Source organism: Tauraco erythrolophus, chromosome 1 (assembly GCF_009769465.1).
Source record: "Tauraco erythrolophus isolate bTauEry1 chromosome 1, bTauEry1.pri, whole genome shotgun sequence".
Lineage (NCBI taxonomy): Eukaryota > Metazoa > Chordata > Aves > Musophagiformes > Musophagidae > Tauraco > Tauraco erythrolophus.
In genome coordinates this window covers 101308028-101322822 of record NC_141465.1, presented here as the reverse complement: position 1 = coordinate 101322822, position 14795 = coordinate 101308028, and positions in this window count along the sequence as shown.

Sequence of the window (14795 nt, the reverse complement as noted above, 5' to 3'; positions counted from 1 at the left end):
AAAAATGCAGTCTGACAATCCTGATGCTTCTCAACAGTTTTCCTGAGATCTGTTATCTTGTTCTTTTTATACTCTTTTTGGGGCTACAGTCACTGTGACCACTGGAAGAACAGTTTCATATGCTTTTGGTATTCCTCTACAGCTTTGAAAATTGTGCACATCTTTTGTATGCATGTGTGCCTGTGTATAAATGCATATGTATATTTCCGACTGGAATCAAGACACTATAAGAAGTTAAAATCTCATATGACAAGCCTTCAATTGCCAGAAATGAACACAAAATACAAAATCAAATTAAAACCTTGTATTCTAGAAGATAGCATTAGGAACAATTTGACATTTATTGAACAACAGATGGTGACTAAAAGCATAAAGCCTTCATTGTCTTGCTAAAAGCCAAACTCCATAGTCCTGTCTAAGGAATGTCTAACATTTTAAATAAACCACTCAAGGCATCAATGAAATCATAGGAAGATCAATCTCAAAGGGGTTCTTATATATGTTCTTATCAGAAGTGCAGTTAAAATCTCCCCTTTAAAAATATTACATTTTTAGCTTGACAGTTTTCTGGAAATGAATCTTCTCCCTCAGGAGAAGGTCACAGATAGTAAACACTTAACAGAGAGAGCACATGCATTAAAATAATTTTATTAAATGAGGAGGGAACTGAATACTCTTTTTCCCTTCTACCCTTTCTTTCAACGTAGCCCAGCTTTCAGTGAGTTGTATAAGGATGCAGTTTACAATCCTATCATTCAGATTGTGAATCTCATGGCAGTAGGGAGGTGTCCTTGTTGATGACACTGGAGCAAATCTGGGGGAAAAGAAAGACTCCAAAATTAATTGGTAGTCTGTCTCGTCCTCTTTTTCTTGCACCATACAATTAGATGTTGCTCTTCACGGGGTGCCTGTGAGCCGCCTAATAAAGGTGTTCTCTCTAATCAGTAGCTTTGAGTCACAGAACCCAAAAAGTCTGTATCTTGCTTGCAAAGTAATTTTTGAAAGATGAGTAAGAGAAGCAGCCTATTGTCAGCTGACTTATATTCACTTTCTTATGAAAAGAGAGTGGATGCACATCATACTGGGCAGTGATCTTAGGAAGGTGGTCTCACTTTTACCTCCAACCAGTGCATCTTGCCTGGTCGACTGTACTCAGAGATGGTCTGCTCTGAATGCACGTTCTGACTGAGTCTGTTGGCCGAGACAGATGGAGATATGCTGAGTTTATATTTATAGGATCAGTTATGAACAATATCGCCTTGTCTCTTTCCCTGCATGCTAAACAGTGTATCACATCTTTGTATGTAATCACAGTGATGTCCTAAAGAGTGACATAATGATAATTAGCAATAATTGATAGACATATTCAGCTTAATTGTTTCATTGTTCTGACTACCCATCCTTCTCTTCTCTCCATGTGCAGTTGTAATGTTATCCATCGATGGATGAGTTTTGTTGTATTGTCTGTATCTAAAGCCACTCTACACACCTCAGACTTCTTTGCTGTCATGTCCTTATTTGCTCAGATCATGCTACTTCTCTGCATCAGCCATACTTCTTCTCCTTCAGTGTTTTCACCTTTCCTTTCCCTCCTGTCTTGGCCTTGCTTCTGTCTTCTTTGTGTTTCAGTGGCTGCGCAGAATGAGTTTTCAGCCTTCATTCACACATATTTGCTCTGACAAGTCTATTTCACAGATTACATTTGCTGTGTCTAGGAACAGTAGCCAACAGCATGGTCCTAGACACTTGATGATACAAGATATTTCCTGTCAGAAGCATCCTCTAAAGTTCTTTGGAAGTCAATGGCTGTAAAACTCAAAGTACAGAGGCAGACAGTAGGGTCTTAAAGAGGATGGAGATACCCATGTCTGGAGACAGGTAGAGAGAAGCATATGCAGTAAGTCATCCTGTCTTGGGACAGACATCATGGTAAGATGGCTGAATCTCTCTCTAAGGTGATTACATTTTTCTACTATCAAGATCGACTAAATGACTGCCTTGTAGTGGACGTTTAGCTAATGGCAAGTAGATTATGGCCATGAACTGAAGCGTGAGACATCTGATTTTTAACTTCTATGTGCTAGCGTCTCTGTATTTCATCAAAATATTTACTTTTCTGGTTAACGTTATTCAGATTTTGATTTTTTTTGGCCAGAAAGTTAAGGATTTTTTTTTTTCATAGCATTGCAGACATTTAAAGTCAAGATCTAATTGCAAATTATACTGTAACTTTGAGAATAAGAAAGGTTAATATAAATATGTGGTAGTTAAACATCAGAAGAGAACTCTAATGACAAATCTAAATGAGGCATTAGAAAATTAAAGCACAGGTATTCTGACCTTGATCTGAATGGTGTGAAAGATGTCAGAAAACCATTACTTCTAGTTAAGGGAATGGCAGTTAGTATCTACTTATTAGTGACACAGAAAACAAGAGAGAAACAGTGAAATTTGGAGGGGGAATACTGAGGACTATGATGAGAGAAATTTGAGCTGGAAGGGATAAGCAGAAGTGTTGGTGAAAGAAACATCTGGAGAGTCTGGACACTGAATACAAGAGCTCTGGGTCTGCTTCAAAAGGTGCAGGATGGCTAATGAAAACCATCAAAGGAAGACAGAGAGAATACATGGAGAAAGATGGAGACGATGATCCCTGGGAACCTGAGAATCATAGAATCGTTAGGGCTGGAAGGGACCTTCAAAGGTCATCTAGTCCAACCCCCCTGCAAGGAACAGGGATATCTCCAACTAGATCAGGTTGCTCAGGGCCTCATCCAACCGGGCCTTGAACGTCTCCAGGGATGGAGCATCCACCACCTCTCTGGGCAACCTGTTCCAGTGTTCTACAACTCTCATGGTAAAAAATTTTTTCCTAATATCCAACCTGAATCTACCTCCCTCTATTTTAAAACCATTACCCCTTGTCCTATCACAACTGGCCCTCCTGAACAGCCTCTCCCCATCTTTCTTGTAGGCCCCCTTGAGGTACTGGAAGACCGCTATAAGGTCACCCCGGAGCCTCCTCTTCTCCAGGCTGAACAGCCCCAACTCTTTCAGCCTGTCCTCATAGGAAAGGTGCTCCAGCCCTCTTATCATCTTCGTGGCCCTCCTCTGGACCCTCTCCAACTGGTCCATGTCCATGAGAACTGTCTGTCTTTGGAGATGCGCAAATTTCAAGTAAATAAAGCCCTGAGCAACCTGAGCCAAGCTGACCCTGCTTTCACTAGAGTGTCAGACGAGATGATTCTAGAGGTGTCTTCCAATCTCAGCTTCTCTATCATTTTGTGCCTCTTTTCCAAACTTCAGTCATAGAAACATGGTATTTTTCTTTAGTTCGTACATCAATAAATGAAGAAGTTTCTTTTCATTGCTACTGAGTGCACAAAGACCTTCTGCTATTGTCATGTAAAATTTCATACTGAAGACGTGGATGAAAGAGAAGGCTCCGAGGTGATCTTATTGCAGCTTTCCAGTACTTAAAAGGGGTCTACAGGAAAGCTGGAGAGCGACTTTTTACAAGGGCATGTAGTGATAGGACAAGGGGCAATGGATTTAAATTGAAAGAGGGCAGTTTTAGATTAGAGATAAGGAAGAAATTTTTCACTCGGAGGGTGGCGAGGCAGTGGAACAGGTTGCCCAGAGAAGCTGTGGATGCGCCATCCCTGGAAGTGTTCAAGGCCAGGTTGGATGAGGCTTTGGGCAACCTGGCGTAGTGGAGGGTTTCCCTGCCCATGGCAGGGGGGTTGGAACTAGATGATCTTTGCGGTCCCTTCCAACTCTAACCGTTCTATGATTCTATGATTCTATGAAAGAAATCCTCTTCGTTCCAGATTATTGCATTGGTAGAAAGGAGTAAAAGAATGTAGAGAGGAAAAAAAGGAAAACATTTTATTTTGCTGATGCTTGCAATAGGTAATGACAGTATCAGCAGTAAGAACCTATTAAGCTACTTCAAATTATTATCTGATCTGCTTTAAAAAGACACTCATTATCTGTTAATTCATTAAGGGTATTTGTTGAGGTTTAAGACATATGAAACAAAAATACCTCATTTGCAAGCAATTAATACAGAATTATTTAAGCAATACAGTTTCACAAATGAAATACTTATATTTGAATTCCTTTTAATCCACTTGAAAGAGATACTTAGATCTTTAATCATCAGATAAATTAGATATGTTTTGTTAATTACCTATCAATCAATACTCCAGTTCAGCATCTGCATTGCTCAAAAGAAGGGCACACAGTTGGGACAGGAGTTTTTTTTCATTAAACATTCTTCCTTATTTATTTTCTTTGTGCAGCTGGCATTGAGGGTATTAACCAATTCAATTGTTCAATAATTCAAGGGAGAATTACTGTGTTTATTTACTTATTTTTTTGCTGCATTGTAAGAAAAGCTCCCAGGAGATTTGGTCATGTATTCCTATGCAGTGAAAACACATACTTGAATTAAACAGTTTGCCTTTATTTTTCTTTTCATTTCTTTTTCTTTCTTTTTTTTTTTTTTTGGTCAAGACTTCAAGAGTAAATGCAGTTTTGTTCAAAAACATTATCACAAAGACACCATTGCATTTAATCTCTGATTTCGAGCCTGAATTGACTGAACTGTGCTGGCAGCTGTGTAGATCTATTGATTTTGTAGAGCCAGCTCCCTGTCCAAGGAAGGCGCACTCTTGCGTCTGAGTGGTCCGTTAGGTCCTCAGGTTGTGTAAGGTAGAAGCACTCAGCACCTGCAAAGGTCAGATTTTATCATTCATTAGTCTTCTGGCATATTTTGGAGGACTGGAAAGAAGCGATTCTGCAAGGTGAAGATTACCCCACCAGGAGAAATTGCCTGGGCTGCAGTTTAAGCTCCAGCACTCAGTATAAATCCTGCTATGTTTCCCTGTTCAGGAATAAAAATGAATACTCAGATAAAAAGTGGGCCAGACTGTTTCTTTAAAAATGATTCCAAATGATTCACACCTAAGTTGAAAATGTCTACCAGTCTAAAGCCAGGGATGAGAATTGTTTTAATGTCTGATTTGAAAAACACCGAAAAAAACGGTATTAATAATGAAATGCTGACACAACTTTATCTGTAGCCCTTCTAGCAGAGCAGTTATAATATGAAAAAGTAAAGTTCAATAAAATGCAGGGCAGAAACAGCAAATTATATTAGATGTGACATATTAGCCATAAGGCCTTTTCTAAACTACAGTGAAAAAATTAGGACAAGGGTATGGTAGTATATTTTTCCCCACAGCCTGAGAAAGGCCTAGTCCCCAGAGCATTCCCTCTGAACTTGTATTCTATTTCTAGCATGTGTTTTATTAACTTTTATTTTTGTTTTGCAGGCTAGACACACAGCACCAACCTTAATGTCAAATTAGATAATGAAAAGCAATAGTCATCTTAAGAAAAATCATTCAAATAACTGTCTTGCTGCATTACAGCTTTTGCTGCTAGCAAAAGCCTTAATTAAGTCTGCGGAATGGTTTCTTTTCTCATCTTCTGATTTCAGACTCTCTGAACTTCCCAAGGAATTTTTCTGTTAGAGCTGCAACTTTACGTTCTTATAGAAATCATGATATATCTAGAATAGAGCGATATCTTGAAAAAAAAAAAGGAGGGGAGAGTTTCACATAGAATTGTGCCATTTATCAAGTTGTAGGAAAAAAGCGAAAGCTAGAACTTTGAGTGTTGTCAGATTTCATCTGGGATGATGAACACAGAGGGTTCAGAAGGTGGTAAGGCACTGGAACAGGTTGCCCAGAGAAGTTGTAGATGCCCCATCACTGGAAGTGTTCAAGGCCAGGCTGGATGAGGCTTTGAGCAACCTGGTGTAGTGGAGGGTGTCCCTGCCCATGGCAGAGGGGTTGGAACTAGATGATCTTTGAGGTCCCTTCCAACTCTAACCATTCTGTGATTCTGTGATTCTGTGATTCTGTGAGAGGGATCTATGAAGGCAGAGAAAGGAATTCAATACCTTAATACTACGCATTTGGAAATCTTTTTCCAATATCTGTTCTTAACTCTCTTGCAGCTCACTGACAATATTATGAAAACACAAGCCTAACGACTGCTGCTGATGTATAGCGATTAAACAATTGAAACAACAGCAAATGACATTAGTATGATAACCTGGAAATATGCTATGGAACAGATCCTGTCCTCCTCATGCTGCAGTGAGGTTACCCAAGCTGGGAGTAATCTCTGACTGGTGCAGGACCAATTTAATTATGCCAAGGGCTGAAATGATAAGTACAAGGGACCAGAAAGTGCAAGGAACATTGAGCTTTCCTTGGGTGCTGCATCAAGCAGAGCACAGCTAGATTTGGAGGAATGGGCCTAATGAATGCATGCATAATAGATGCAATTAATACTACTGAAGGAGCCATTGTTGCGGTAGGTATTACCTACTATAAGGGCATTATTTGAATTAGTAAGTTGGATGTGTTTCTACTGCTTATGAACCTCCAACAGGTCTCCTTAACCTTAAGAACAGATTCTTGCCCATTTCCTGTGTTTTGATTTGTATCATGAAGTGGTCTCAGCATTCCTGAACTAGTTTTCTGGGTTGAAACTAAACTGGAAGTGAGGGCTGAGGACATCACCTACGGCACTCAAGCTACAGATAGGCATTCAGTCCAAAGGACCAGACTAGAACTATTGTGAAGTGAAATATTCAGGAATGTTTTTATTGAGATGCCAGAACCTCTGCATCAACTCCTGAAGTCTGTAGATCCACTTAAAATGGTTCAAACTGCTTGCTAAAGGAGAGAATTGATCCTCTGGCCCCAAACACAAACTTTGGCCATGAAGAAATGTTCTCCTCTGTCTAGTATTTACATAATATGGGTGCAAACGGTTCCAGATTAGAATATTTCACTGTCACTTGTTCCTGTTTACACAATGTGCTTTAGAAATCAAAGTGATTACATGAGGTGGCAAATCACGGTGAGCCAAGCTCATCTTTTTCACTGAGTCTCCAGACTGAGTTTCCCGTGACTTTGTTAACTCCTGAATTCAGTTGGGTCCATTGCTTGTTGAACCAGTGAAACCAACAGAAGCATTGCTGTCCATTAGGACTTGACCGTTACGCCAGGTGTTGCACATATCTCTAGGCTATTTTGAGAGTATGATACCCAAAGATGGCCTTTAATATTGGCTTAAATTCCCCTTCTGCAAAATTGAAACAGTAAAACTATGTTTCCTGTGTACTTTGCCCTCTCTACCTCACTGGTAAGCACTCGGTAATATAAGAACTTAAAATGATCGGGCCAGTCCATGCTTTTGGGATCATGTGCATCAGAGAAATAGACTCCCCTGGGAATACATCCAGAATTTGACAGGATGCCTGACTACCTTAGTACACCAAGAGGAAAAACAACTTGAAAGGAAACACAGAAACTTTCTACAGAAAATGAAAAGATGGTCAAATGGAGAAAGAATGAAGAAAAGTAAAACAAGCAAACAAAATGTTTTTAAGAATTCTTCATTATATCTTTTGAACTTGGATGTTATCAAATATTACCTACGTTCTGACCAGCTCCACAAAGTCACAGCAGAGCTGGCAGGAAGAAGAGAGGGTCAGGACATGACAAGCTGTAACAGAAGTATATGTCCCCTAAATGCGCTCATGCTTGCTGCATCCAATAAATTGTTTCTTCATAAAGACCTACAGCTTATGTTATCTAGTTCTTCAGATTTATAACCTGTTTGCATGGCAAGAACAAGCCAGATTTAAACCCTTTTGGGACACACAGACATGTTTGCAAATTCCTCCCTCCTTTCCTTCCTTCCTTCCTTTCCCTGCTAAATCAAACTCAAAATGATTCCCTTTACATGGATACATTATAGCTTTCTCCGCCAACCTAAACAGCAATAAAACACTCACTCACTTATCACTAAATACATGTAATAGGTGATTAGGCCACCTCCATATTTTACAGTGCTATATAAAAAACATTTGTTTCTGGAATGTAGGCACTGATTTCTAACCTGGAAACAAGAAAGTAAAGAAAAGCATATGAGGAAGATTTATACAGTGAATTGAAAAAAACTTTGTCAAGCAAGGTTTTGTTTTTTCATTTTTTGATTTTGATTTTTAGTTTAGTTTGTTTATAGGTCCTGCAAAATCCATCAGATTAAAATACATCACAAAATCCCCAGGAACCAAGCTGAAAGTGAACAAGAATTTAATCTTTCTTCATCACTGTCAACTGAAATTCTTTCCTCCTGATAAATATAAGTAGATGCTGTTTCTGCTTCTTTATTGATGCTGGTGATCTCATTCCAATAGCACAGAAGAAAGTGGAAGATTAAGATGTATAGTAAAGCAAGATTGCAAGATTATTGCAATAAAATGGAAAAACTGTCAGTCATATATTGCCTTAAGACGTAATTTTACAATGCTTTTGTGGTTAGGAAAGGTTAAAACTCTTCCAAGAATATCTTTCTTACTGTTAGACTTTCTCCAGAGAAGACCTTGTAGTCGTTTAAGTCCTTAGTGACCTGACTTTAAATCTGATAATATCAAAAGCACAAAAATAAACTGACTTGCTTAAGGATCTTCAACTATTGAAAGTATACTTGCTGTGAGTTGCATAGAAGAGGAAATTAGAATCTAGCTAAAAATCAGAGTCCATAGTGTTTTCTGTGCTAAAAACATAATTTCAGTAGTATTCAATTAACTAGATGCTACTGAAAAACAGGGTCCATGTGTTAACTGAGGAAGTTGGTGAGATGAACAGTGACACAAGGCAGTATCCCAAGGAGAAGCTACTTAATTGTGACCTAGGTTATTTGGGCTAATCATAGTTGCTCCTGAGATTTTAGCAAGGCCCAAAAAGTGGCTGTAACCTGCTCCTCGGAAATTTCAGTTTTAAAATGGTGAAGGTGAAAGCAACATACAGACAGCCTTGGGGTCATGCTAGTGCTCAGCTGCAGCAGAGGATTTTGTGCAGGGGAAAGTTGTGTTATCTGGTGACAGCGTGAAGTTGCCTTCACAGAGGCACGGGGTATGGGAATGTGCTGCATATGCAGGAAAATCTTATCGCCACAGGAGAATTTCAGCAGAGCCCTTTCCCAGCACAGGATGCCGACACTGAAGCCTTACAATAACATCAAGCACGTCCATGTTTCACTGCCCATCGTTTTTTTTTTCCACACACCCTCTGTTTGGATGATTTGTATTGTGAAAAGGACTGGGCAGAGTATTACTTCCATTCTAGCATCCTGTGACACGGAGTTGAAAATATTTAAGCCTGCAGAGAGACTGATGAATGACCCTTTTGAATATGTTTTCATCTGAATCATTAGGCACATGGGTAGCAAGGGGAAGAAGTCCTGACAACGTTGCATGGCATATGTCTTAACATTTCTTAACCAGAGAGAAAGAAGTGACCAAAGAAAAAGTTGGTCTAAGGGCCCAGTATGTCAAAGCATTTCCAAAATGCTGGCGCTCCCTATTTACACCCCTCCATTTGCATGTGAAAAGCCTGTATTTGCAGTTGTCAGGATTTCACTAAGGGTCAGACTCAGCTGAAACCCTGAGAGTCAAACATTTCAGAAGGCCTGCGAAGGCTTGTTTTCATGGCTCTGGTTTATGTCATTGTTGGAGATGAGAAAATGAGATGATTCAGTGCAGAAATAAATCCCCCCAGGGTTGGTGTGCACTTTGGTTTTGGCCACTTCTGTCAGATGGCATTGTCTGGTTGTCTTACTTGGCCGGTAAAGCTTCATACTTATACGTTTTGCTCTCATGTGAAATGGAGCTTACTCTACTCTTGATCAAGATACTTGAATTTGCTAGAGAGCTGGCCTAGAGATATACTCTGAGACACTTTTCAGCATGATCAGCCATGTCCAGGAATGGGATAGCAGCAGAAAAATCATACCAGGAAAGCAAGGGAAAGCATGAGAAGGACGTTCTTGGTGCCACAGTGGCCACTGCACTTCTGAACTTGGCTTATACTGGCTCGCCCAAGTCAGGACAAACTGCTCCTGTAGGCATAGTCCTTCCTGAGCAACTGGGGATGCCATGACTAGTGGACTTCCATGTCCCCACCAGCGGGTAGCCATGATCCTACTGCCTGCCTGGTCATCCTTACTACCAATCCTCCCCCATGCCAGCTGCTTTGCTGCTGGCTGTGGCAGGGCTGGAGCGTCAAGAGCTACTGAAAAACTGCCTTTTCTTATCCAGTAGTGAGACTGCAAGAATTTTTTCTCATTCCTGGGACAGTAAAATTTGATTTTGTCTATGCTGCTGTGAATCCTTGATCTTTCCCTTAGGACTGTTCTTACAGAGCTCAGAATGAGACTATTATTACATTTCCATTCAGAGCGGGCTTGCCAACGTAATTATTTCCTATTAGAAGTGCCTGCATCATTGCAATTTCAGAGTATTGAATTTGCATTACACAAAACTATAGGTCAAGATCTTAGTTGATGTAACCCTCATAACTTTGCTGAAAATAATGGTACTCCAAGCTTTTGCAGTAGGTATGGTTCTGGCTACATGTATGTACATATCTGTATATGTAGATCCAATACAGAAATTTTATGGAGTATAGGACATTTGTAGGAAAAGTCCTGCTTTATATTTAGTTTTATGCTTCTATGACAGAGATTACATCTGGAGAACAAGTTTGATTTTTCAGATAAAGAATGGAAATTGGTCAGTTTTTCCTTTTAGTAGAATTAAACCTTGAATTATGTACTATAAGTCTTCAAACAAAACACTGCCATTACCTATCTGTTCATTTTTCTGTTGGGAGACTTTTTGTCAGGGAGTATGTATGCAGAATGGAAAGGAAAATAATGATCAGCTTTAAACAAAACTAAAAGACATTTTCTCAGCTGGAGGTTAGAAAAAAGTATTTCCACAAATGCAGAATTTTGTGAGAAGTCCTTGATGATGTCTGGAATAACATAACATAGAGCATAACATAATAATGAAAAGAGAAAATGAAAAAAAACAACCTCTGTTTTAGCCTTAGTTGATTCAATGCATGTACATTTTTCATTTTGGTATTGTTTTTGTTCTATACAAAGTGCATTTTAAAGACAACTTAGATGTTTAACTGCATTGAGATCATGCATTATACTCTTTGTCCTTTATAAAAGAGAGCATACCTGCCAGGAGCACATAATTTAATAAAGAAAATATCATTATAACTAGATTTTTGTGACACTATAATCAGGAAACGCAGGCGAGGGGTCAGCCAGCCAGATTGTTTCTACGGGGTATTTGAGAACTGTAGGCTGCTGTTATTTTCAGCTGCACCATAATTTTATTTTATTGTGGAGAATAAATCAAAGTTTTAAAGGGAGGCTATATATTTCTTTTGTATCTAAAAGCAGCAGATGCTGGCACGAGAATTATCTGTTGCCAAAACTAGCTTTGAGTATATTTAGTCCAAGCGAAAACAATCAGGTTGATACTCAGAGGTCGAAAAAACACCCTTATGACAATTATGACTCGTTTAGCATCCACGCAGGTTCTTCTATGCCATCCTATCCTCTCTCTTTCATTCTCCTTTATATTATTTTCTTGTTATTGTGTCCTTTAGGGAACAGGCTTTACGGGCTGTTCAGTCTCTGAATGGGTTCAATCCTTCGCTTCCGCGGAGACCGCTGAGAAGGGTGTCAGTTGTGAAGGCTGTTTTGTGAGGAGACAACTCACTAATAAGACCCATACTCAGACAACCAGCCTGTTCGGTGCAGGCCTCCTAGCAGCTATCAGAAGCTAATTGTAATGCTTATTAAAGACAGCTTAGCAGGGATGTGAAAATGGCAGGCAGAGCTTTGCTATTATCTACACCGGCTCTCAGCCCTCTTACTCAGCAGCTCTGCTCCCTGGGTCTATTCAGGGACAGAGATGCTGCTTTTCTAAAAGAAAAGAAAAAAAAGAAAAAAGAAAAAAGAAGAAAAAGATCCCAAACCAATATAACTGGGCAGTTCTGAAAAACCATCCTGGCCTGGGAAGGCTGACAGAGGCTTTTTAGATTGCATTTGCATCATGTCCCCATGTTTTGATGGAAAGTTGTTTGCAGGACCACTAAGGAGATCGTACTTTCTTCACAGTCAGCAGGTGAGTGTGACATAGGTGTTTCTGAGGAAAACTGGGATGCTCAGATATGCCTAAGATCCTTTATTAGTGGTGATAATAAAGAAAACAGATGCCCAGAAAAGTACATCTTGACTTAAATATCCCAGTTTAAGCTTTTAAGTGTCATGTCTTATCATTTGCAAGGTCTCCTTCCCACCTCCTCCCACTCCCTTCAGTTTTTCCCGTGAAAACTAAGTAAGTATGGTATGGAAATTAAGGACACAACGAATGTCAAACTCAACATGCCATATCCTTAAACTCCCTGTCAGGGTGAAAATACAGTTTGAGGCTTTGCATCCTGTTATTCCTTGTGCAAACTGCCACTGCAGACTAGCACTTTGCCTGTGGTAAATGCTCTTGTTCAGAGCAGATGTTTCCCTCAATTAGCATTTTTTCAACTATTTAGCAAGTACATTCTATTAACATATTTTAATTTATGCAGAAATTATGTTATTAAATTTACAAATTCTTTTTATAAGACACATCCTGTAGTTTCAAGCTAATAATTTTCTGTCAGTAAGAGTTATCATGGGCCAGAGAGTATTCCTCTAAAAAGAAATCTTTGCATTATTTTTTCCAACAGTGAGGCATTTGCTGCTTTCATGTATTCCTCATAGTATGATGATTGCATTTTTTATACCCTTCACATAAAGATACTTAATGTTTAAGACACTTGACAGGTTTTTGAAAACATGGGGGTACAGATTTTAGTTTTGAAAGTTCTGCGCATATGTAATAACTCATTTGTTCTTATTCTATTAACTCTCCTCCTTCCAAAACCACAGATCGACAAGGCAGTCTCTTTCTCCTTATCTTCCCATCTGTTCAGACCGTTTTCTCACACCCTGCCAATGCAATTCTGCCCTAATGCTACTTTTCCCCTGAATATTGACTTAAACAGACAGTATAGCTGAAGAAGTCCATATATAGGTCAGCATTACTTCTGACAACATTTTCATCTATCAATTAAAATTAGCTATAGCAAAGGCTAATACAGTTTTCCCCTGGGAGGATGAAGAGCTCAGGCGGTTGATAATGAAACGCAGAGTTTTTTAGCAGATTCTAGGTTGTGGGCAGGATTCCCGCTCAGGTTACCAGTGACCGACAGTTGCTACCATCTACTGGTTGTTTGTAATCCTCTGTGAAACAGCGGGGCACCGCGATTCCTTCGCATCGCAGAAAGCTGGATTCTGTCTTGTTGGCAATCTGGCCAAAAGCTTGTTGGGGTTGGCAGCTGACAAGAGAGGTAGCACTTTCACAAGGCCTTTTAGCAGGTCTTTGGCTCCAGTATAATTTAAATTTTTTTTTTTTTTTCTCCTGCTACATAAAGTAATTCTAGTTGTTTACTTCAGACGACTGCTGTCTTTAGGAATGTGCCAGCTAATTGCTGCTGAACTGTGATTTTATGCAAAGCAATCCTTATCTACCTTGGATATTATCATTCAGTGCCCCGTTAGTTAACCCGTGTTTATCTGTATATTTGTTATCGGCTTTCTCAGTGCTGGCAAACCCACAAGGCTTTATGGGTTAAAAAAATAGCATCTTTTCTCAAGGTTAGACCTGAAAGACTAAGTTATCTGTGAAGATCCTAAAATGCCTAGGCAGTAAGGCAGATAATCTGCTTTTTTCATAAACAATGAATATATTCACTTCATAATGAACATAGAGGAAAAAGGTTTACTACCACAGCACTGTGTTTCAGGTTTTTCAGAAGATTCAGCACAATTTAATTTAATTTTATTTATTTATTTTCAGTTCCTTTGTAGTGATATGCACAGCTTAACTACTTAGAAAAAAAAAGAGTCTCATCTGGATATATGTATGTTTATTCTTCATGCCTATAATTTTGGGGATAAACATTGGTTATTAATAATAATAACATAAATGGATTATTGCACTAACTCCAACTCTTCCTTATTTCTTACTTTCTTTGGTCTCCTAGCCCTCTTAAACACAATTTGGCTTTTCCTTTCACATCTCCTAGGCGTGGACTTCCCGGTCCCCAAAGTGGAACGGCTTTGACTAGTTGCCCAGTCCTTGTCAGCTCCTGTTGAAAGAAAGGTTTCTAAAGCAGACTAGCAAGTGACAGTACACTGGCAGTGTATTTGCGGAACGTAATAGATTATAGATCTACCCATCACCTAAAGGGAAGGCACAGAGGCGGCAATGACAGAATGACAGTAGAATTTTCAGAAGCCAAATTTCCACATAGCAGTGAAACATTTAATGTTCTCAAAAGCAGTGAACTCCAGCAAGACGAAAAGTAGCCTCAGCATTCTTGTAAATTTAGGTCACAAACAAGAACAACACGAAACTTCTAAATAACCGGAGTACTATGGTTGATTTGATGTTACAGATGATGATATTCCCCCGTGTCTACCTGGCCATGGGCAGTTATGCTGATAATGTAGGAACTCTAGTGCAGCTGTAGTGCTGTCCTAGCCAAAACACTGATAATAGTCACCACTGTAATGGAAGAAGTAGTTTCTTCTTGACAAAAAGAAGAGTTCTCTGGCTTCTCTGCAAGAGTTCAGACTAATGATCTGACATATTTTTATTTGACCTGAATCTCCATGAAATCTATGGAAACTAAGCAGACCTAATATCTCTCTGATGAGTTTGTTCCATCTCTCCAAGCTTAAATGAGCATGTAGAGGTCACAGTTGGAACTGTTGTGGAGTTAAGATATTTGTTACCC